Source organism: Callospermophilus lateralis, chromosome 14 (assembly GCF_048772815.1).
Source record: "Callospermophilus lateralis isolate mCalLat2 chromosome 14, mCalLat2.hap1, whole genome shotgun sequence".
Taxonomy (NCBI): Eukaryota; Metazoa; Chordata; class Mammalia; order Rodentia; family Sciuridae; genus Callospermophilus; species Callospermophilus lateralis.
This window is the reverse complement of record NC_135318.1, coordinates 86,371,531-86,396,024: the sequence shown is the minus strand read 5'-3', so window position 1 is coordinate 86,396,024 and position 24,494 is coordinate 86,371,531. Positions and strand designations below refer to the sequence as shown.

The window sequence follows — 24,494 nt, the reverse complement described above, 5'->3', positions numbered from 1 at the left end:
TGACATTTTCTTGGTCATCAAAAGCCCTTAAGTAAATGTAAGTAGGCAGTGGGTGGATGGATTTTGACCCAAGAACCATGCTAGTACATGGAGCATCAGCAGTTGTCAAAAAAACATACATATATATATATAAATCCAATACCAGCATCTATTAATAAAGCACAAATTATTGGACTTTATATATAACATTTATACATTTAACTTGTCTCACATACCCCGTGGACATGGTAATCACCTCTGCATTCTTGCTATCAGATATCCCTATTAGCACTGGAATACTTCAACCTTATTTGCCTAAGCATCTTAGGATTTTGTTATGTGGTTGTGAGATAACATCTTCAGATTTACAGGAACTGCTGTGACTGGTCTGAGAGAGACCTCTTTTTTGGACAGTACTAGGATGTCCATCTAGGGCCTCACACATTCCAGACAATCATTAGAGCACTGAGCTTCATTCTCAGCCCTTTTTATAACTTATTTTGAAACAGTCTTGATAAATTGCCCAGGCTGGACTCAATTTTGGGATCCTCCCACCTCAGCTTCCTGAGTTGCTGGGATTACAGTCACTGCATCCAGCTAGAAAAAGAGATCTCTTGAGATGCCTCCAAGCCCATTATTTAGGTTGGAATCCCCTCTTTCCTATCTTGCTTTTCTCAATGTGATAAAATTGAACACTGCAGCAACATAAAATCCATGAGACACTATAGGTTTCTTGTTCTAATTGTCTTTCCCATTTAATCTTAGAAATTTTAGTCACACCTGGGAAGTTCTCCTTTATTCCCTGGTGTTTTTTTGTTGGTTTTTTGTTTGTTTGTTTGGTAGTTTTAATGCCTCCAGTTATTTTTCCTAGTACTTTTATGGCTTCTTTGTGCTTTTCTTCTTCTTCTTTTTTTTTTTTTTTTTTTTTTTTGAGACAAGGTCTCACTGTGTTGCCCAGTCTTGTCTCAAAATCCAGAGCTCATGTGATCAGTCTCCCAGATAGCTAGACTCCAGGTGTATGCCAATGCACCCAGCTTTGTGTTGTTTGAAACCTTTATCCCTCTGAAATTTATTTTAGCTTAAGAAAGAGAAAGCATTTTTTTAAATAACTCACTCACATATCTTAGTAACATTTACTGAGTATCCTATTGTTTCCCAACAATTTGGAACTGTTCTTAATGTATTCCTAGATCCGTTTTTCTTTTCTCCTATCCCTACAACATGAGCATTCTAATTGCTTTGCTTTCTAACATATTTTATGTAGTAGAGGCAGATTTTTATTGCTTTTCACAAGTTATCTAGCTATTCTCAGATCCTCACTTTTAAAGCCATTTTGCTTTTGCTCCCCATTGACATCACATTGAATTCATAGATATATTGGAGGGAGGGGATTTCTATCTTGACAATATTCAGCCTCATCGTGTGGAAAAGAAGTCAATCTCTTTTTTCCTATCTCTTTTGCTCCTTCAGTTTTATTATTTAGTTTTAATGTATTAATATAGAGATAATGGTTTTCATGTTGAAGTTCATCTGCTTTAATCAGGAATGGGTAAAGATTGTTGTATGCTTTTGCAAGATCTATAGAGAGTATGCTTTTCCTCTTGACCTGGTTTCCTAATAGCCTCTGTTTGTTCATTGTTTATTATTCTTTTGCTACACTCCCAAATTGCTTGTTAATATTTCGTAAAGTTTGGTTTCTTCTTTCCTTCTCTCTATGCCTCCTTTCAGAGCTTGGCACATAATCGGTTTGAGTGGCTGTAGTTTAGAAAGTCCCCCATCTCCTCTACTGATGTCCATGAATTGGAGGGTTGTATGTGTCCCTAGAGTTCCCTGGTAGCCTTTGTTTAATGATCAAGGGAGCAGAGCCTGATTTGTCTCATATCCCTCTGCATGCTTTCTGCCTGAAGTTTCACAATCTTGAGAATTAGTAGTATTTTGAAAAAATGTAATCTTTAGCTGAAAAAAAATTCCTCTAGTATATTTGCTGTACTGGAGACTGAACTTGAACTTAGGAAAATTTCTATTAAACCATAAAATGTTATGCGTTAGCACTGGGTCACATCCCAGCTGTTTTATTTTTTATTTAGAGATAGGGTCTCACTAAGTTGCCTATGCTGGCCTTGGATTTTATAATTATTCTCCTTTATCCTCCCAAATTGCTGAGATTACAGGTGTGTACCATCATGCCTAGCTATATTCCTTTTTATTTCTGTACAATTTCAAGTTCCAACTATTTCAACCAAATCTTCTCATTTTGAAACTCTCAGTCCTTGAAGTTGAGGCTTCTATAGATCCTGGAGAATCTGTCTGTCTCTGTGTATGGCTCTCCTTGAACCTTGCAGAGTAGTAACAGTTTTCACAAGGGCATTTGACAAGCCAACAGGAACTTCTTTATCCTGATGACAAGGTAGAAACTTCTGTTGTTTTCTTGGGCTCTGTCATACATGTCTCTCAGACTTCATTAAACCAGACTGTCACCTTAGGCCCTGTCAATGAAAGACAAGACAAAGAATGAATTGATAGAGCTCCCTGCATCCACCCTAGACATACAGAAAGTCTTTAGTGCCTTGAGATTAGGGAAAGGGTAGAAGGACAGGCAACTCTGGGCTAAGAACAGTGTCTTTCCAAAATCTTGTATATAAGTCCCAGGAAAAGAAAATTTCCCACTAAACACCACTTTCATTTATTACTTTCAAATTTCAATAACTTTAGTATTTCTGTAATTTTATTTTGTAAAATTCAATTTAAAGTTCATATTTATACATGAGATTTACCAAAATTGAACTCAAAAGAAATAATTGTTAGTTCATCTTTTCTATGGCAGTTCTGATTTGGATTCTTAGAGTTACATTAAAATGTGTATATTCTCAACAGATTAATAGCTGTATAAGGGTCACATGTTTTTTCTCTATGGAGAAGAACTAAATATGGAGCACTTCTTTCCAAATTTTTAAGGGATTTTTTTTTACTAAAATTTCAAGGATCATGTTTTAAGATTCAATATAACATTCCAGGAAAACAAACTTTCAGCCATGCAATTAAAAGCTTCTAAAAATGACACTAAAAAACAAATTTCAGCGGCCAAGGTGGTGAGTTAATGGTATAACACTTGTATAGTATATATGAGGCACTGGGTTTTATACCTGGCACCACATAAAAATAAAATGAAAGGTATTGTGTCCACCTACAAAAAAAAAAAAAAAACTATTAAAAAAATGATCCAGGGACATTAGAGCACACCTGTAATTCCAGCAGCTCAAGAGGCTCAGGCAGGAGGATCACAAGTTTGAGGCCTGCCTTAGAAACTCCATGAGGCCCTAAGTAACTTCATGGGATCCTATCTTAAAAAAAATAAAATGGACTAGGAATATAGTTTCATGGTAAAGAGCCTCTGGGTTCAATCCCCAGAACCACCCTACCCTAAAAATTGACAAACATGAAAGCCATGTTTTTCACATCTAGACAATCAACTTACTATGTTGTTTATTTGCTAACTAGATACATACTGCCATGAAAGAAAGCTCACCTTTATTTGATGATGGACAGCCATGGGGAGAAGAAACTGAAGATGGAATTATACATAATAAGGTAAGATGTTTTATGTTATATAAGATTTCTTTTCCTCCTCTTATAGAATGAAAATATTAATGATATTTTAATGTATTTGTTAATATAAAGGATAACAAATTGAATCCTAGAATATTGCACATAGGTTCTTTATTTTGTTCTGACTTTTTAGTTTAGGCATATTGTCACTTAGAGTTACCATGCACTTTTTATAGAACTATATACTTTTTTTATACAACTATATACTTTACTGGAACCTAAGCTGTGTGACAAGCCTCCCCTCCCCCATTTCCTAAAATATGCCAATCTATATATCTAAATGGAATAAATACTAGATCCAAGGAATAACTTTTAAATGTTGAGATTATGCACTTGTGTTCCCAGCATACATAAAAGATCAATTACCACACGGGCCCCTAGAAGAAGAGCTTTCTATCTCTAATTTTATCTTTCAATCTTTGAAACCTTTATCACGAAAAGAGAGTGGAAATAATTTCATTCTCATCTTTTATTACTGCCTGGTCAATAGTTCAGAGATATATCACCTAATGTGGTATTACTGCCCATTTTTTGAGCAAGAATATGCATGTCCTTTACTACATCAGCAGTGATCCCAGCTGGAACTGCTTCTGGAAAGCCTTTGATCTTACCCTAGAGAGAGTTCTCCCACATTGCAACATATGTGCTCAACTACATTTAGTTGTACCTCAGTTTCACCCAAATATAATTAACACCTATTAACTGTTAAATTTCTTGACATTCATCCAAAATGTTTAAACCATTAAAAGTTATTCTTCCCATCAGAGCTATTGTTTCAAATGATTAAATATAGAAAAACACTTTGGAATCTATAAAGTGCTATTTTTAATTATAAAGAGTTTTCACTGTATTAAATTCACCAGATTCTGATCCTCAGCTTTGTGGGTCTGTAAACTCAATTTTTTTTTTAAACTGTAAGATTAAAATTGAACAAGCTTAGGGAAACTGATTCATTATTACTAAAAATCACAAGAGACTGATTTGAAGTAGAATGGAAATATATTATTTTATCATCAGTGGTAAGTCTGTCCAGTTATAGGAATACTTGTACTGCCTATTTAAGGTACTCCTTCCATAGCAACCAAGTAATGAGAAAATTGCTTGTAAGCAAAGAATTAGCACAAAGGGAATTGCTTTGCCTTCTAATAAAAATACTCATTCTCAGGAACCAAAATGCCTGATGACTTCAAAATAGAGTGTTACTTTCTCTTGGATAAATATTAAAAATTTTGATGTTCTAATATTTAGATCTCTACTTACCAGGCTGTTTTTGAGCTGGAAGTTGCGATGTAATTATAGCAAGTTTCCTTGTTTTTTGAGCTTGAAATTCTGAAGATATTTTAAAGTAGAAAATAAATATTTATACTTCCTATTTATACCTGGCCAGTCATGACATGAAATGTAAAAAAACATTGCCTTATGTTCTGCTGTGGATGTACATTCCTGAAGAATAACCAGGTCAATTTCAGTTTTACCACATGAGAAAGGAAGCAAGATAATTGACACATTTTTTTTTTTTAAGAGAGGAAAGTTTCTAGTAATCTAATACTACATTTAGAAGTAGCATGCTGAGTATGTACAGCATATAGGTTTCTGTCTCTTAATCATACAAATTTATATAACTACTTAGTGTTTCTGACTTCTTTTTTATTCAGAATAAATTTTTACTTAGAAATGTGCAACAAACTAACAGAATCATGGCTTTGTTTTTAAAATTTGCTTTACCCAACCAGTTATTTTTGGACTACACCATAAAATGCTATGAGAGTTTCATGAATGGTGCTGACAGCTTTGAAGAGATGAATGCAGAGTTGCAGTCAAAGCAGTGTAAGTGTTCTCACATCCAGTGTGCTTGCCTTCAGTCATTTACCTCTGTTCTTGGTATTGTAGTTTATTTTGCCATATCTAATGTTCATAAGAGCTCTGTACTTTAAATGCATACAGATGCCTGCAGATTTTTTCTTTGGTGGAGAAAAGTAGTAGTGGTCTACAGAATACTGGTGTTGATGTCAGTCCTAAAGTTGCTTAGTGACTGTGAACTCAACAAAAATCTTCATCACAATGACAAAGCTTTGCAGGATTAGATGGCAGTATAATACCAAACACAACGAGCAGCATTGAAAGTAATTAATAAATGTTATTTCTCTAAGTAGATAGTATCCCTCTTATGTCTTTGCTTTAGTATTTGAAAACTTAAAGCACCAATTAGTCAAAAGACCTAAAGTCTCATTTTAAATTCATAGAAAGTTAGCAGATCATTGTATTTCTAAATAAAGAAATATGTTTGTATTCAGTATAATCTGGTGACAGCCCAATATTACTGGCTAACTCTAAAATGATCCAGGGACATTATTTTATATTGTTCCTTAAGTTAGAATTACCTTGTATATAAAATGTCAGAGAAAGGTAAAATAGATTAAGAAGCTGTTCCTTCAAAAACAATTGAGTCAATCAAAACAGGATAATATCACCTCGCCACTCATGGCATGAAATGTAAAAAAAAAAAAAAAAAAAAAAAAACATTCCCTGATGTTCTGCTGCAGATGTACATTCCTGAAGAGTAACCAGGTCAATTTTAGCTTTACCACATAAGAAAGAAAGCAAAATAAATAACACTTTTTTTTTAAGAGAGGAAAGTTCTTAGTAATCTAATACAAAATGCATCTAGTGAGTTACTTTATATTTCTGTATGTAATTAAGCATATAAATTAATTCATTTACTCATTCAAATTTTTGTTGTATATCTAGTATGTGTTAGGCATCATTTAGACACTGGGGATACAGTAATAAATATGAGATTAAAAGAATCCTTGCCCCTATAAGATTACATTCTAATAGAAAGAGAAGTAATAAATAAACAACTATAAATCAAGCGGTGATTAGTGCTATGGAGAAAAATCAAGTAGGGTATGGGGAATAGAAAGTATAGTGCAGGGCTGGGATTGTGGTAGAGCACTTGTGTAGCATATGTGAGGTACTGGGTTCGATCCTCAGCACACACATAAAAATAAATAAAATAAGGATATTGTGTTCATCTACAACTTGTCCAGTGGAGCTACCCAGAGGCTGAAGCAGGAGGATTATAAGTGTAAGGCCAGTCTGGGCAAAACTTTGTGATTTGACCAGAGGGATAGAAGGCAAAAAATATTGTGGCCTGAGTCTTATGAAGTTTTTTGGGTTTTGTCTCCAGAGGATTTATATAATGTAGATGCTTCCAAGCTGGAATCATTAGCAGCAAAAAACAAAGCATTGAATGAACAGATTGCAATATTGGAACAAGAGAGAGAAGAAGAGCCAGTTAGTAAATGCGTTTATGTACTTCCTTGAGAGCTCTTATAGATTCTTGGTCTCCTTAGAGAATACTGGCTGTTTTTATCAAAAATTTTTTGAATGAGCTAACAAAGTAAGCTTCTTAAAAGTTAAGTATTATATAGAATAAATTCCCATTGAAAACATGTTTGGTATCTATGGAGTTTTTTTCCCTTGGGATCTATCAGTCTTTGACTAATGGTCTTCAGAATATGATGAAAGGTTTCTACCTTTTTACATAAGACCAGAAATAGCTTTTGAACAAAGTCCCCATGGTATATATCTCCAAGGAACAATATTAATAAGAAGCCTTGAGTTTTATAGTTACTATAAAAAGGAATAGTAATATATCTGACTTACATATTATCCTAAGTGTTTTCTAAAGACTAAATTAAAATACTGATATTTTAACTTTATTTTGTGTATTATTAATGAAGCACCCAGGACCCAGGCTGTTCTATAAAATAAACAATTTTAAATGATTGTGTTTTTTTTTTGTTTGTTTGTTTGTTTTTTATCTTTGGCCCTTGTGGGGATTTTTTGTTTTGTTTTTTTCTATTCTAAACTGACTTATTGAAAAGTCCATGTCCTTATATAGGTAATAATAATATAGTGTTCTTTCTATCAGGCATACATGAGCAATTTGGAGTTTCATTCATCCATTCTGGACCAGAAATTAAATGATCTCGATGAAGAAATTGCTAGAGTAGGTAAGCACAGCTAATGCTGAAAGAAATAATTCAGATGAATACTGTCCCATATATGCCAAGACCTTTGTTATCTATATCTATTTTGCTTCTATGGTAAATTTTTATAGCTGGTTACCACGTTTCCAATGCCTTTTCTGTTTTCTGAAGCTTCTGTAACAAATAACTACAAACTTGGTAGTTTAAAACAATAAAAACTTACTCAGTCTATAGTAGTTACTGATGTTGTATGTCCAAAAACCAATAGCACTACCCTCCCCCCAAGGACTTAGGGTGAATCTGTTCCTTGCCTCCTCCAGCTTTTGGTATTGGACAGTGTTCCCAAGCTTGTGTAAACATCACTACATTCTCTGATTCTCTGCCTTCATTTTTATATTGCCTTCCCTGTTCTTCATCTTTATATTACCTTCCAATGTGTCTTTTTTTTTCTAAAGATGATGAGATGGAGTTGCCAGATTACCTAGGCTGGCCTTAAACTTGCTATCCTCCTACCTCAGCCTCTCAAGGAACTGGGATTAAATGCTTGTGCCACTATGTTCTGTTTTCTTCTGTGTGATGTCTCCCTCTGCTTTGATGTTACAAGGATGCTTGTGATATTTAGAGCCCACATGCATAATCCAGGGCTATCTGCTTGTCCCAGTATTCTTAATCACATCTTCAAAAATCCTTTTCTAAATAAAGTAATATTTACAAGTTCCAGAGATTAGGACTTCATATAATTGTGTCACCATCATACAACCTCCTCCACTTTTTCAAGCACAAGCTCTCTAAAGAGAGAACACATGCTGCCTGATATGAGTGTGTGTGGTGTGTGTGTGTGTGTGTGTGTGTGTGTTATTTTATATTTTTTCGATTCTGCTTTGTAATTAATAAGCCAGACTCTTGATCTCTGCCTGTTTCAGTGTGCTCTGTCTTACTCTCCATTGCTACAAATAAAAGCAGCTCAGCAGCTAAATCTGAAAATAAGATGAAAAGATGCAAATACTATAGTTCTCAAGAAGCAAAAGCACAACTAAAGAAACCTTGTTTGTATCCTGAGTCTCCCTATCCTTGTTTTCATAAACACATATCCATCTTAATTGTAAAATTGGCAAATACTGTGGCACACGTATTTGATAGCATCTAGAAGGAGAGCAAAGGAAGGTATCTACAAATCACAAAACTGTTGGGCTACAGTTTAAAAGTAAATACATGAAAAATTATCCTATTTACTTTCTTAGGAATTGGCCTTCTTGTATTTTATTTTAGGATTTTATAAGTTGAGTCTGTACCATGCAGAAATTATATAGATAATCCTCAGGTATTTTGATTTAACTCAGTCTATGGAGTATTGATCATCTGTCAAATCAAGGCTTGTAATTATCCCAAGAATTTGCTAAATCAGTTTTTTTTTCTAAATGACTGTGATTATGTATGTTTAATTTGCTCTATACAAACTAAACTAGTCACTATCCTTTGTTTGTTCTCCATCATGACAAGGAACCATAACTAATTTATTATTCTAACAATATTTGTAATGTAATTAAGTCAATACTTTCTAACATTAATACAGTCTGTTCCTTATTAGCATATAATTAAGATAATTGTCATATTTCCTACTTATGAAAACTTTTTCCCAAAAGTTGCAAACTGAATAGATAAAAGAGTAATACTTCAGCTATCATTTGTCATTTCAAAGTGGTTTAGTTTGAGAGATTAATTTTTTAACAATTAACCTAAGATGTCTTAATTCTTGGGAGTATTTTAACTTTCTTGATTATTTAAAGCCATTTGCAGCCAAGACTGTAAAAGATATATTTAAACTCCAAACATATTTTTGAACAGGTATTTGTGATAAATACATAAAGTTTTTCCTAAATCAACATTAATTTATTTTAAGTTCAGATGAGGAGCTTCCCAAATATTGGGCTTGGGCTACAGATAGGTTATAACAAAGTTGAGCCAGACATGGGGTACATACCTGTAATCCCAACAGCTCAGGAGGCTGAGGCAGAAAGATCACAAGTTCAAAGCTAGCTTTAGCAACCTAGCACAGCCCTGCAACTTAGCAAGAACTTAGTAAGACCCTGTCTTAAAAAAGAAAAAGAAAAAGAACTGGGGATATGAGTAAGTGGTTAAACAACTCTGGGTTTAATTCCTGGTACCAAAAAAATGACATATTGGTCCTGTCAGCATTCAAGATGATGTTCTTTACCCAGTTAGTCAACTCCTTCCCTTTATCCCAACCTGTTATAAAAATATTATCATATCTATGTAAGGCATGAGTCAGGATGTTGGAAAATACTGATTTATTTAAATAAACACTTTTATCTTTTTAAATATATTTTAGATATTCATGGACCATTTATTTATTTATCTATCTATCTATTTATTTATTTATATGTAGTGCTGAGAATCAAACCCAGTGCCTCACACATGGTAGGCTATGCAAGTGCGCTACCACTAAGCCAGAACCCTAGCCCTAAAAACTTTATTTTAATGAAATAAAGTTTTTATATTTGTGGATGTGTTTTTTCTGGCTATTTGAAGAGTCATCTATTGGGCCTGGAGTTGTGGCTCTGTGATAGAGTGCTTGCCTAGCATGTGTGAGGTACTGGGTCTGATTCTCAACACTGCATACAAATAAATTAAAAAAAAATAAAGTTGAATTTTTCTTAAAAAGTCATCTATTAAAAGCATTTAAATGAATATTAACAGAAACAGACTACCCCTCTTACCCCTCTTAAGTACAAATATTCTTAATTGTAATTATTATATATTAGGTTACAGTTTTTTCATATACTACTTTCTGAAAGCCATAGTAAGACAATAGAGAAATAAGACACTAACAGAATTTTAACTGTATTATTTCTAAGAATGTTATTAGCAAAGTGAGACCTAAATTAGCCAAAAGAAGAAGAAATATGTATATACACAACTTGGATAGTTAGACATCAGTCCTGTTAAATAATGGCATCAGTTTTCTTGTAGTAATTGAAGAAGTTAAAAGTTTGTTTTTTTTTTCCAATTTAGAACTAGAATGTGAAACAATAAAACAGGAGAATGCCGTCTACTGAATGTTGTTGATAACCAGAAGTACTCAGTTGCAGACATAGAGAGAATAAATCATGAAAAAAATGAATTGCAGCAGACCATTAATAAATTTTCCAAGGAGCTGGAAGCTGAACAACAGCAGTTATGGAATGAAGAGTTAAAGTATGCCAGAGGAAAAGAGGTGGTAAGTCGTACCATTTTTGGTGGCAACTCATCAGAGTTGAACTTTTTAAAGGTCTGTTCCAATTAGGAAGAACTTGGAGGATAGACTAAATTGGCTAAAGAGGTAAAATTGTCTAACATTGACATTTAGCATGACTAAAATACTCATTACTTTTATGTCAATTCAGTAACACTTTCTCACAGTCATATTTAAGGTATACTGTATTTTATAACAGGGAACAAAGAAATAAACAAAATAATCTCTCTTAAGACCATGAAATAATTTTCATAAATCCCATCTGAAGAGGAAGAAATGAATCTCTCTTCATCTAACTATTCACTCTTCATACAATTCTGTAACAGCCACTGTGTGCCACTTACTCTGCTGAGCATAGGGGAAATAAAGATAAAAATGTAAAGACTCTTCCATCAAGAAACATCTGACCTAGCCCAGCATAGTGGCAAATACCCATAACCCCAGCCTCTCAGAAGGCTGAGGCAGAGATAAAAAAAGTTTGAGGCCAGCCTCAGCAACTTAGCAAGACAGTGTTCCAAAACAGAAAATAAAGATGACCGGCCATGTAGGTCAGTGGTAGGGTTCCCCTGGGCTCAATCCCCAGTGCAGCTCTGCCAAAAAGGAAGAAAGGAATCTCCTTATATTTTCTATTGTGAGATCAAATTCTAATAGATATTTGCACAAGGTTTTAAGGAAGCATATAGTATAACTAACCCAGATTTAGTGTGCATGATGTGGGGAAATGGATGAGAAGGTTTTTAGAAAAGGCTTCCTTTAAGAGATAACACTTCAAATTGAATTAGGAAATATAAGAGTTAACATGGCAACTCTTTTGTGCTTGAATTTGCAAAATTGGAATATATGAGAAAGCTCAGACTAAGCAGCCTAATGTACAAGCTTTTCTTGTAGTTTAAAAGACCAAACTTTTCTTGTAGTTTATAAGACCTGAAAACTCTCAGAACTTAAAAATTATAAAGAAATATAATCACCTCTTCAGAAAAGTGTTTTTTTTTGGCAATGTGAAAAATGTGTTGGAAGGGAGCAAAACAGTTAAATAAGGATCTGTATCAGTAATCTAGGGAGAAATTACAAGCTAAATTTAGGTAATGCTAATAGGGATTCTAAGAAGTGAGTGGATTCTAGCTACTTAGGAGGTACAGTAAATGAGATAGATGAAGGAGAAGGGGAGCAGCCATGTGTCTAGCTTGCACAGTTGGGTGAGTAATAGTACCACTCACTTGGGAATAGAAGAGAAATAAGAAATAAGTCAGGAATGGGGATAGATGTATTGTTTATATGCGGCATCCAGGACATAATAAATTATTGTATATATGGGTTTAGATTTCAGCATAAAAGAACCAAATTACTTAGCCTAAGCTTAATTTTATAGATAATACTTTAATACTTTAGCCAACATTGTTGATAAAGTAGACTTTCTGGCCATATGAATTTCTAGGTAATGAAAAGTTACTCTTATTTTTGTAGGCAGTCTTCATTATTCCTGCCACACTTAATTTTCAAGCATTCTTTACTCTTGCTTATAGTCTATTAGTTCCAGTTATCTTTTCTTTTTTCTTTTTTATTTTGTAAAAAAGGGTTTAAAGGGCTTTTTTTATTTAATGGAGAAAAATAGAGAGTAGAGAGTTTCAGACTTACATTTTTTCTTTAAAGTTTTTTATTCTTTAATTTTCATTTATAATGTTTGCTTATTGGTAGATTTAGTTTGAAAATCTAAACCTCAATGAGAAAAATTTATCATTTGATTTTTGTTCCAAAATGATGATTTTTTTTTATCTTATAACCTCTAGTAATTTCCTTTTTACAGTTTTTTTTTTAAATTTTTAGTTATAGTTGAACACAATATCTTTATTTTGTTTGTTTATTTTTATGTGGTGCTGAAGATTGAATCCAATGCCTCATATGTGTGAGGCAAGCGTTCCACCAGTGGGCTACACCCCCAGCCAGTATTTATTACACATTCATCACATGAAAAAAATTGTTAAAGCACAGCAGCTTAGTTTTCCCTAAGAGGGAAATACTAGTTTCTATTCCTGGTCACATTTATAAACTGCATTATAGACATAATAAAAGAGATTTGGGTTTTTTGGTTTTGGTTTTTGTTTTGTTTTATTGTTTGCGGTGGTGAGGTTCAAACCCAGTGCCTCTCAAGGGCTTTATCACTGAGCTACATCCTCAGCCTGCAGATAATTTCTTGAACATTCAGATTTTAACTGATTTATGGAAAGTGTGAATTTTACATACCGATCTATATGAATCTCAATATGAAATGGACAGTTCAATATTAACAAAGCTTTACCTTGTTTCTTTACCATGTTTTACATAATTCTGCTCTTTCCTTAGCCATCTGTTTCCTTTCTTCTTCCTGACATTGCTAGGTAAACTCACCAGTTGTGTATCAAGGAGAAAAGGGGAAATTTATAGGAAATAGGTGTTGGAGTAGTAGCTCAGTGACAGAATGCTTACCATATGTGAGTCTGTGGGTTCAATCCCAACAAAGAGAAGGAAAGGGAGATGGCCTTTAGTAGTAAGACAAAGTCTTCAGACCTAGCCTAGAATTTCATAAACCTTGGGTTTAGCCTGGATTTGCCACTACCCACCTATGTGACCTTGTCATGTCATCTAATCTCCCATAGTCTCCATTTGCTTCTTCAGGAAATTAAACATGGTTAGACTTAATCAGTGTATCTGAAATTAATTACTTCACTATACCTTATTTCACCAGCACTGTACAGTAAAGGGAAGTTATGAATTTCTGATCTAGGTGAAATCTAAGTTTAATAAACTACGATTAGTAGTTGGATGACTAGGCTGAATGGAGGAAAAAAATGAGGAATTGGGAAAGCAGTCAACTGGGGATGAGCCAGAGCAAGGCCATGGACAGTGCAAACAAAACTTAGAGAAGTGGGTTCCTAAGAATTAGTTAAGAGAGATATTAAAGGATGGTGACAGTACACAAAAGATCAGTATGAACATTTCATTCATTTATCATCCCACTCTGGGACTAATTTTTGTTTCACATCTCAACTCTGGTATTAGCCTTCTGGAGTTCTTTGTTGAGATGGACTTTGTACTAAATCTATATTCATCATGAAAGAGTGTAATAAATTTTTGCTGTGGGAATTGATGTAGGAAAGAGAAACTAGAAACACGTGTGTCACATATTTGCTTTCCGTACAGTTTAAAGAAAAGAACAGAAGAAACTACTCCCAGCATCATTTAGCATAAGGACAAATAGAACTACATACTTTAATGATTCCAAGAGAGCCAGTATATTATAGTAAAGTAATAGAAATGATTTCCTAATTGATTATTATAAAAATCTTAATATACAAGTAGTATTGCTTTGAGATCTAATACTTTTTTTGAAATTAAAAAATATTTGCATTGCATTTCTTTACTCAAACTTTCTGAATATATAATAGTTATTAAAAACCAAGTACATATTAAATGGAGAAAGCACTATAAAAATAAGTTGCCTAGAATCTGCAATTCATTCAATCAAATAGTAAGCATCTACTGTATGCCAAGCATTGTTGTAAATACAGTAGATACAGCTGTTTTCATGGTGATTACATTCCAGCAGTGAAAGTGAGTGATTTATTTTGTCAGTTAATGATGATTGCTATAGAAAAAAAAGAAAAGTGAGGTTTGAGAAAAACCATGGGGTCTACATTAGAAGCGAGAACTTTCTGATAACATAATTTAAACAAAGCCCCAGTGGAAAGAGGGAGGACAGGAAATGTGACATACATTACTAAAATATTTTTATCAAAACAGTTAAGATAGCATTTTGAAACTTAAATAATTACATTTCACTTATTTTGAATAAATTAAGTGTTTTAATTTGTACATTGACAAAACTAAGGTTTTTATTTATGTTTCATAATTTCTCTGTCTAGCATTTGGAAAAGTAAGTATTAGTTATAACTTAAATATGGACACTTATTCTTAACTGTTTATCAGGTAAATGTAAGAATAGTAATATAATACTTAATTATAGGCTTAAAATTATTCTATAGATTTAGTATGAATAAAACCTTTCATTTTTTATGTATTTTTAAGTTGCAACCCTTATTACTAAAAATTACTAAATCACTAAACTACTAAAAATAGTCATAAAATTTTATTTAAAATTGCAGAAATGCCATTTGACAACCATATGAAATAGGGCTACTTTATTTTTAACATTTCTTTTTGTGTTCTTTCCTTAGATTGAAACACAATTAGAAGAATATCACAAACTGGCTAGAAAATTAAAACTTCTTCCTAAAAGTGCTGAGAATTCCAAAGGTTATGACTTTGAAATTAAGTTTAATCCTGAAGCAGGCGCCAACTGCCTCATCAAATACAGGGCTCAAGTTTATGTAAGTAAATTATGAGATTGTTATCTGTGAGAATTTGAACTTAAATATGTCCATATCCCAGGACTATAGAGACAGAACTTCTTGGTCTTCTTTCTTCTTGGTGGTAGAAATCTTGTCTTTGTTATAGCTCACTCTTCAAAGTATAAAACCTCTTCTTCTCTAGCTACTTTATTCAACTATCCAGTAAGCAATTAATGTATATACAAGACAAACACCAAGACTACACAGACAAGCATGACAACCTTTGCTCCTAGTCCCCTCATGGGAGAAAGATTGAATGAATGACAAATATGTGCTCTATTAGAAGTCTTTACAAGATATAATGTGATTGGTTTTTCCCAGGTAGCAATAAAACTCCACAGAGATGGTGACCATGTAATGAAATCTTGAAAACTGAAATATTCATGGGATGGTGTGTGAAAGGCCCAAGGACACACAGGAAAGCATAAGATGTAATAATGCATTAAGGAATACCAGCAGTCAACAATGAGAAATCTATGCCTAATTTTGCAATATGACCAAGGAAATAATTTTGGGAAGAAAAATTTTAGTTTGCTCTATGACAATGTCTTACTTATTCATAAATTTTAATATTTTATTAGCCCCTTAAAATGCCCTCTTTCATGATAATTACATTTTGGGGGGGATTGTTTTGTTTGTTTTTTGTGGGTGTGGGGGTTATTGGGGATTGAACTCAGGAGCACTCAACCACTAAGCCATATCCCCAGCCCTATGTTATATTTTATTTAGAGACAGGATCTCAGTGAGTTGCTTTGTGCCTCACTTTTGCTGAGGCTGGCTTCTGTCCCAGCCTCCTGAGCTGCTGGGATTATATGGGTGTGCCATTGCACCCTGCTGATACTTAGTTTTTTGAATAGAAGGTTGTCAAATTTAAAAGCTATGCACTTTTTCCCTTGAGAATTATTCAACAAATATTAATTGAATATATAGTATGTTGCAGACCATAAAATACGTAGATAAAACCTTTACTTTCCTGGAGATTAGTTTATTAGTGTACTGAAATGGGTTAAGTTAGACTTAGCCAGATATAGTAGTACATGCCTATAATTTCTTCTACTCAAGAGACTGAGGCCGGAAGATTGCGATTTCAAGATCAGCCTCAGCAATTTAGTGAGCCCCTTTCTCAAAATAAAAAATTGACATGCCTGGGAATATAGTTCAGTGGTAGAGCACCACTATTTAAAAATTTACCCCAAATTTTTAAAGACCACCATAATGGCCTATGAGTTTTTCTTTTGGAATGATGGAATGTTTAGAACTAGGGATATGTTTACATAGCATTGAGAATCTCTAAACGCCACTGAATTGCACACTTAAGTTTTTATTTCAGTTTTACCATCTTAAAATGTGAATTTCACCTCAATAAAAGAAAAGCATAATGAGAAGCAACAAAGTAGTGATGACATTAAAATCTGTAGGACAGAAGACAAACATAGAAAAAAGAAGTTGAGAATGATAAAACTAAAGAGGAATAAGAGAAATGGATCTATCTGGAGAACATAGCATAAAAATACAACCTACATATAAATTGTTTTCAAAAAATTACTGCAGTAAGGTGGGCATGATGTAGCACACCTATAATCCCACCTGTTCAGGAGGCTGAGACAAGAGAATCACAAGTATGAGGCCAACCTCAGCAATTTACAGAGGTCCTGAGAAACTTAGCAAGACACTGTCTCAAAAAATACAAAGGGCTAAGCTAAATCGTATGGCATCCCTGGTTTCAGTCTCCAGTACCAAAGAAAATAAGAAGAAAAAGAAGAAAGATTACTTCAGTAAACCTAGTGTACCTACAAAATGTATGGAAGTGAATTTCCAGAATAGATGAGTAATTCTTTAACTTTGCAGGTATTAAAAACCAAAAGCGAGTTATATTCTACAGGTATAGAAATTACATTAAAAATAGTTTTATTTTCTTAGTAATGTTGTATTAAATTAAAAATATTAGAGCTTTCCAGGCACATACCTTTATAATCTAGCTAGTCAGAGGCCAAGGCAGGAGGATGACAAGTTCTAAACCATCCTGGACAACTTACCAAGCCACTGTCTCAAATTATTTTTTAAAGGGTTGGGGATGTAGTTCAGTGGCAGAATGTTTGCCCAGCATGCACAAGACCCTGGGTACAATCCCCATGATAGAAATCAATCCCTGTATCACAATTTACATATTCCACATAAAATAAATTTTATAATTACCTTTCACTAACATTCTCATGTTTTGTATAGGTACCCCTCAAGGAACTCCTGAATGAAAATGAAGAAGAAATTAATAAAGCTCTGAATAAAAAAAATGGGTTTGGAGGATACTTTAGAACAAGTAAGTAATGAAACTTAGATTAAAGCAAAAATAAGTTTTTTTAAGCCTAATATTAAATGTGATTTGTGGTTTCTAGTTGCCAAGGAATTAATTTTTATTTAAAAAATTCTGTAAAATGAAAGTTGGTACAAACTTGACTGAAATATTTGAAGTAACTTATCAAGTAATTTAAATATCCTAGGCTTCTTATATCACTATGATATAGTGACATGAAACTAGATTTTATTCCCTTTTGGGGGTGTAAGAGAACTACAGAATTCCCTCTTTACTTGAAATAATATTCTTTTTTAAATCTAAATGGATTTGAGGTGTCTATGTTTAAAGTATGTATGTGTCATTTATGGTGAGGCTAACCAACTGTGATGAAATTAGAGGTTTCTTTTTGCCAAGTATTTCTTTCTAGATCATGGAATTTCAGGAGAACTTAAATGCTAATAGAAGTCCATTTAGTTTTCAGAAAGTTCCTGCTTCTGAGATCCTTGAAACAATTATGAAACAATTCCAAGCCAACCACCTATATCCCTGAAAATGACCTGCTATTATATTTAATAACCTTTAAAGTAAACATTGCTGTAGTAGTTGAGAAAAGTTAAGAAGTTACTTCCCAAACACACTAGAGTGTGTTTTTATGACACCAAACAATTAAAGAAAGCCCCTAGTTGTTAATTCAACTCTTCAAGAACTATTGTGTAGGCTGGGGATATAGCTCAGTTGATAAGAGTGTTTTCCTTGCATTCACAATGCTGTGGGTTCAAACCCCAGCACCACAAAAAAGAAAAAAAAAAACTATTGTGTTCTGACTAGGATTCCTGGATAAGAATGAAGTCTTATCTTTTCTCTAAATAGAAATATGTTTATTTTTTTCTTACTTAGAAACAAAACCTATTATAGTTCACAAATAATTATTCTAATAACCCACAGAAACTCATTTTTTAAAATTAAAAAATTCTGTAACAACTCACTTTGGCTGAGCACAAGTGGTGTACGCCTGTAATCCCAGCAACTCAGGAGACCCAGACAGGAGGAATTCAAAGCCAGATTCAGCAAAAAAGTGAGGCGTCAAACAACTCAGTGAGATCCTGTCTCTAAATAAAATACAAAAAATAGGACTGTGGGGGTTGGGGTTGTGGTTCAAGGGTAGAGCGCTTGCCTAGCACAGGCAGAACTCTGGGTTCAATCCTCAGCATCATATAAAAATAAATAAATAAAAGAAAGGTATTGTGTCCAACTACAACTAAAAAAATAAATATTTTTTTTTGGAGAGAGAGTGAGAGAGGAGAGAGAGGGAGAGAGGGAGAGAGGGAGAGAGAGAGAGAGAGAGAGAGAGAGAGAGAGAGAGAAAGAGAGAGAGAATTTTCTTAAATATTTATTTATTTATTTATCTTAGTTATCTGTGGACACAACATCTTTGTTTGTACGTGGTGCTGAGAATTGAACCCGGGCCGCACGCATGCCAGGCGAGCGCGCTACCACTTGAGCCACATCCCCAGCCCCCCAAAAAAATAAATATTAAATTAAAAAAAAATAGGACTGGGAATGTGGTTCAGTGGTTGAGTGCCCTGAGTTCAATGCCTGGTACCCCAAAAAATAAAAAAAGAATTACTTTGAATTAGAAAGTTAAAAAACAAGTTTGAAACTCCTCAAAAAAACAAGTTTGAAACATTATTGAGTAATTTGGGATTTATGAAATATTAGACTATGGGAAGGTTTAGACTGTATACAAGGTGTGTTGATTATTTGAGACAAGGTCTTTTTTAACCTGCTTCAGTTTGATTTTCTTTTTTTGTTGAAATGGACATTAAATCTGAAGAACCTCTAAAAGATGAATTCCAAGCAATAGGCGCCTCATGACTAAAACAACTTTCAGAATGACTTGAAACTTGAAAGACTTTGAGCAGGAAATCTTGGGGAAAGAAAGTTTTATAAAATGCCTACTATAGTCTAGGCCTCATGTTAGTATTCTAAAGATAAACCTACCCTTCAAGGGCTCCCACTTGGAGAAAAAGGCTGACATTTCTGCAGTTATGCTAATCAGATTTGCATTTTTGCAAAACCCTTTAAGTTATGGGAAAATGTGGCTTAGAAAGGATGCAACTGAAAATGTTAAGAGATTAAACCAAACTATTCATAGTAGAAACAGAGGAAAAGGGACATGTTTAGGAAGTGTTAAGAAGGTAAAAAATTCCAAGGATTTAATGACCAAGCTTGGAGAAAAAGAAAGTCTATAATGACTTCCAGATTTCTGGTATGGGCAACTGAATGGACTATAGTGTATTACCTAGAGGAAGAAAAGTGAGAGAAAAGTTGAAGCAGTAGATTCAGAGCATGAGAGAGACCAGGGCTTAAAATAGTTTTAATAGTCTTTAGCACACATATGATACCTGAATCCATGGATGTGGGTGATATTACTTGGAATGTGTAAATAAAATATCAGAACATTGAATCCTGAGAAACAAGGACATTTAAGGGATCAAGAAAGAAAAAAAAACATTCTGGAAAAAATACTTAGAAAAAGTGGACAAGATAGCTAGAGAGTTATTTATTTTGGAGAGAATATGTAGTAGAAGCCAAAATATGGGAGATTTTAAAAAGAAAGTAATCAGTAATACCTGATGCTAATGAGACTAAACACTTAAACCTTTTTTCAGTTTGATAATAGTCTAATCAAGATAAGATGACATAGGATGAAATAGCAATTGGAAATAGTAAAGATCATACAGAAATTAATAAATTAGAATAATGAAGCTAATCAATCTGAAAAGTATTTACAGATAATTGCCAAAACTATTCAGATAAAAGAAGGAAAATGTGAAGTAAGAAGTAGACAGTTTATAGAGAGATGGTGGAAATTCATTTGAATTACAGAGTAACTCATGTAAACAAAAATCTTACTGGAAGGGCTAAGGATGTGGCTTAGTGGTAGAGCTCTTACCTAGCATGCACAAGGCCCTAGGTTGTATCCCCAGCATGGCAAAAATAAAAATAAAATAAAAAGGATTCTATAAAAATCTTATCTTTAAAATTGTTTTTTATCAAATTGAATTACAGCATGAATAATATAAATCTCAAAATTAACTCAAAATAAAATGTCAAAACAATTAAGTAACCAGAAACAAAAGTACAGAAATAATTAGCTCTCCAAAAAGATTTCAATAACAGGTGATTTTTACAAAAGTTCATTGTTTTCAATTATTGAAGGTCAGATGATTTTCATGACATGTAAAATGTTAAAAAGCACAAAGAGACCTAATTCATTCTTAAAGGCTATTGTATAACAAAACAAAAACATCACAAAAGAAAGTCAAACCAATCACACTTACAAACCATGGATGTGGGTGATATTTCTTAGAATGTATAAATTAAATAACAGAATATAGAATACTAAGCAACAATGATATTTAAGGGATCAGAAAAGGAAAAAAAGATTCTTTTTATGTTTTATATTCTTACAAATGCAAATGTACAGGTAAACTTAAATATTTGCCACTGAATTTTAATTAGTAAATATTTTCTTGAGTGTCTCTGTGGCTGGTACTATAATTAGTGTTGGTAGTATATTATACTACAACTTTTGCCTTTTCAATTGAAAAGACAGGTATGAAAACAATTTCTTCTATCATAACATTTTTGTAGTATAAATAAGCTGTGTATTCTTATATTACCCTAAGATAAGCAAAGGAGTCTTTCTGAAAGATGCAGTAACTGAACTGAGCTAGGACTTCATTAGTGGATACACAGAAATTTACATGTGTGCCCTAATTAAAGGCCCAGAAACCAAAGTACACAGCTTGTTAACAAATTACAAGAGTGTTAAGTGTGATAAAAGAAAAGCCTGGGGAAACAATAATCTAATTATTATTAACTTGTCCTTACTTACTGGTAGAATTTTTATTCTATAGGCAATGGGGCCATTGAAGATTTTTAAGTAAGAATGATAATCACCTATGCATTTGGCATTTTGAAAAAATAGATGAGGTTCATGAGCCAGAAACATAGACTTAGGAGACTAAACTATATCCTGTGTAATAAATGATAAGGACCCACAACAAGGTACTACAGTGAGGATGGAGAAAAGAAATTGGAAGGCGGAGACAACAGAATTCAGTACTGAAGTGAACAGTTGGATGTGAAGGCTAGAAAAGTGAAATAAAGAATGTTTAGGTACATTGTATCTGGCAAATTGGCATGTGATGTTGTTCTTTACCTTGATATTTAATGAGAGAGAGGTACAGAACAGAATTGTTGCAGTCTGGGATATGCTGAGTTTCGGGTCTCTGGGATATCAAAGTGTAAAATCAGTATGTTTATGTATGTATGTATATTTTAGCAGGCAGGTTGTTAAAGTCAAATGATCTCCCAGATGCGATGTGAGAGAGCACTCTCCCAAGTGAGCAAGTGAGACTACAGCCAGGATCAGAATCCTGGAAGAACATCTATATCCAAATTATGAATAGAAAAAGAAATGTAAAGGAATGTGAAGAGGGACTTTCCAAGACTTAGAGATGAAATCAGGAAATTCTATGGTCTTAAAAACCAAGGAAAGGCTTTTTAAAAAGAAGCTATTAGTAACCACAATTAGTACTAAAATGACAAATAGAATTAAATATCTGAAAGGTATCCATTGGCTTTAGAATTTAAGATGTTACTGAAGAGCCAGGGGTGTGCTTAATGATAGAGGACATGCTTAGCATTCCAGAACCTGGGTTTGATCCCCAACCAACCCACCAGCCTGGATTGAAAGGGTTGAGGGGAGGAAAGAAGTTACCAGTGACATTTGCAGAAACGGCTTCATGCAGCCAACAAGCCAGAAACCATATTACTGTGAGTTGAGGTATGGATAATAGAAAAGGAGATATAGTATTATGAATATATTTGCCTTTGTGGATTACTCCACATTACAGTACTACCAATATTTGAATCAGAAAAAAGGATTTGGAACAGTAGTAAGAAAAGAGATGTGTAGAAAAGGTTTCTGGTTTTTGTGGTTTTGTTTAGTTTTGCCAGATAAGGGAATTGTTTGGTTTTAATGATGTGAGAGGGAGTTGAAGGGAATGAGGATAAAGTTTAAATATTAGGAATAAAAGAATGCACATTAAAAGAAGGAAAACCCTCACACTATTATGTTTATTAGAGGCAGGAAATAATGGAATTTCACATTGGTGGTTTCTGTTAGTGATTAAAAAAAGAGAAACTCATCTAACTGAAGTAATTATGGTATCTTGGATTATCTTGAGCTCTTTATTAAATGAATGAGGAAAATACTAAAAAAGTATGCCGAATATTTTTTCTTTATTTTTTTCTCTTTGCCTCAATGAATATTTTTATAATTAGGGGAAAAATGTTTAATAGACATATCTTTGGTAGAGTTGATACGGAAAGTAGAAACTGATAAACATGGTTTTGACCAGCCCTGAGAAACTATTAGGATGTCCTTTCGTCTTATTGCAGGTGAATTTAACAAAACCACTTATTAACTTGTTAGTCCCTTCAAAAATAGCATGTACATTTAGAAGACATCTTTTTAGTTTGAACATCTAGTTTTGATTTCTGACCCTATGCTAACTGTGTGAACCCAAGCAAAGAGCATTCTTTCCAATCCACTCCTCTCGTATGTAAAATAATTAAATAACATTCTGTATATGGGATTGTCTTTAATAAGTATAATTATTTTATTACCTTATCTTTTGCCAAATAAACTAAGCTATTCCAAAAAAACATGTTTTTTTAAGTTTCATTCTTGTATGTGAAGAGTCATCATCTCAAAAACAGAAAAAAAAGCCTGTCAGCTCTTTTTTCTATTTCCTGTGGGAAATATTTTCTTGATCTACCTGAAGAAAACTTTTAATCACAGCCATCAACTGGTATCAGCAGTTATCAAGAGGAAAAGAACTTTAGACACAGTTCTTCAGTTTGGGTTTCAAATTATTTCCAAGGTCAAACTTCAACAAGATTAAATATGATAACCTTATTAATCTTTCAAAAGAATGTATAACTATAACCAAATAGCAAGTATTATGCAATAAAATTAATATAAAAAATTTCTCTTAACATCTCAGAGAGTGAACGCACAAATAGGAAGCTACATATATATGAAGTATATAAAATATAAAGTATATAAAAAATCTAGACAGCAAAAATAATTTATACTTATGAATATGTTGATATAATAATATTAATAATATGTAATAATGTGATGTGTATAATATTTATATAATATATGTGAGTATTTATAAAACACTCCCACAGCCACCACTAGAAGTACATATTAGTACTTTGAGTTTTTTGTTTTTGTTTTTATTTGTTTTAGGTTTGGTTTTTTGGTTGTTGTTTTTATGTTTTGCTTTTTGTTTTTGTGTTTTGTTTTGAGTTGCTAGGTATCAAACCCAGGGCCTCACACATGCTAGGTAAGCACTCTACTACTGAGCTACATTACCAGCCCTAGTAATCTTATTTTAAAGTTTCTTTGGAATCTGTTCCTCTTTGGAGAATAATAAAATGTTTGGACAAACAATAGATTGGAAGTCAAAAAAACTAGAAAAAATAACATTGATATAGTTAGTTGATTGAGAATATATAAGTTAGCCAGTCAAAGTGGCTCATGCTTGTAATATCAGCTCCTTAGGACCCTGAGGTAGGAAGATCACAAGTTCAAGGCCAGCCTAGGCAACTTGTCTCAAAAAATGAAAAAAGGGCAGTGGGTGTTGCTCAGTAGTAGAATTCTTGCCTGTAGAGCCCTGGATTCAATCCCCAGTATTGCCTAAACAAATGATAACAGAAAGAGAATATAAAATTATATGATATGTTAAATTTCTTTGATGAATAGTTATGATTCTCAACCAAAGTTTTATTCCCCAAGTTGAATACAATGATAACAGAAAGCAAGAGAAATGTGAGAACACTGAAAGAGGAAGTTCAAAAGCTGGATGATCTTTACCAACAAAAAGTTAAGGTAAGAACTT

The 24,494-nt window shown here is 33.3% G+C and overlaps 1 pseudogene; it reads left to right on the top strand.

The window, feature by feature from the left end:
- Window positions 1–24,494, top strand: part of LOC143380638 (kinetochore protein NDC80 homolog) — a 41,712-nt pseudogene that overhangs the window by 9,184 nt on the left and 8,034 nt on the right.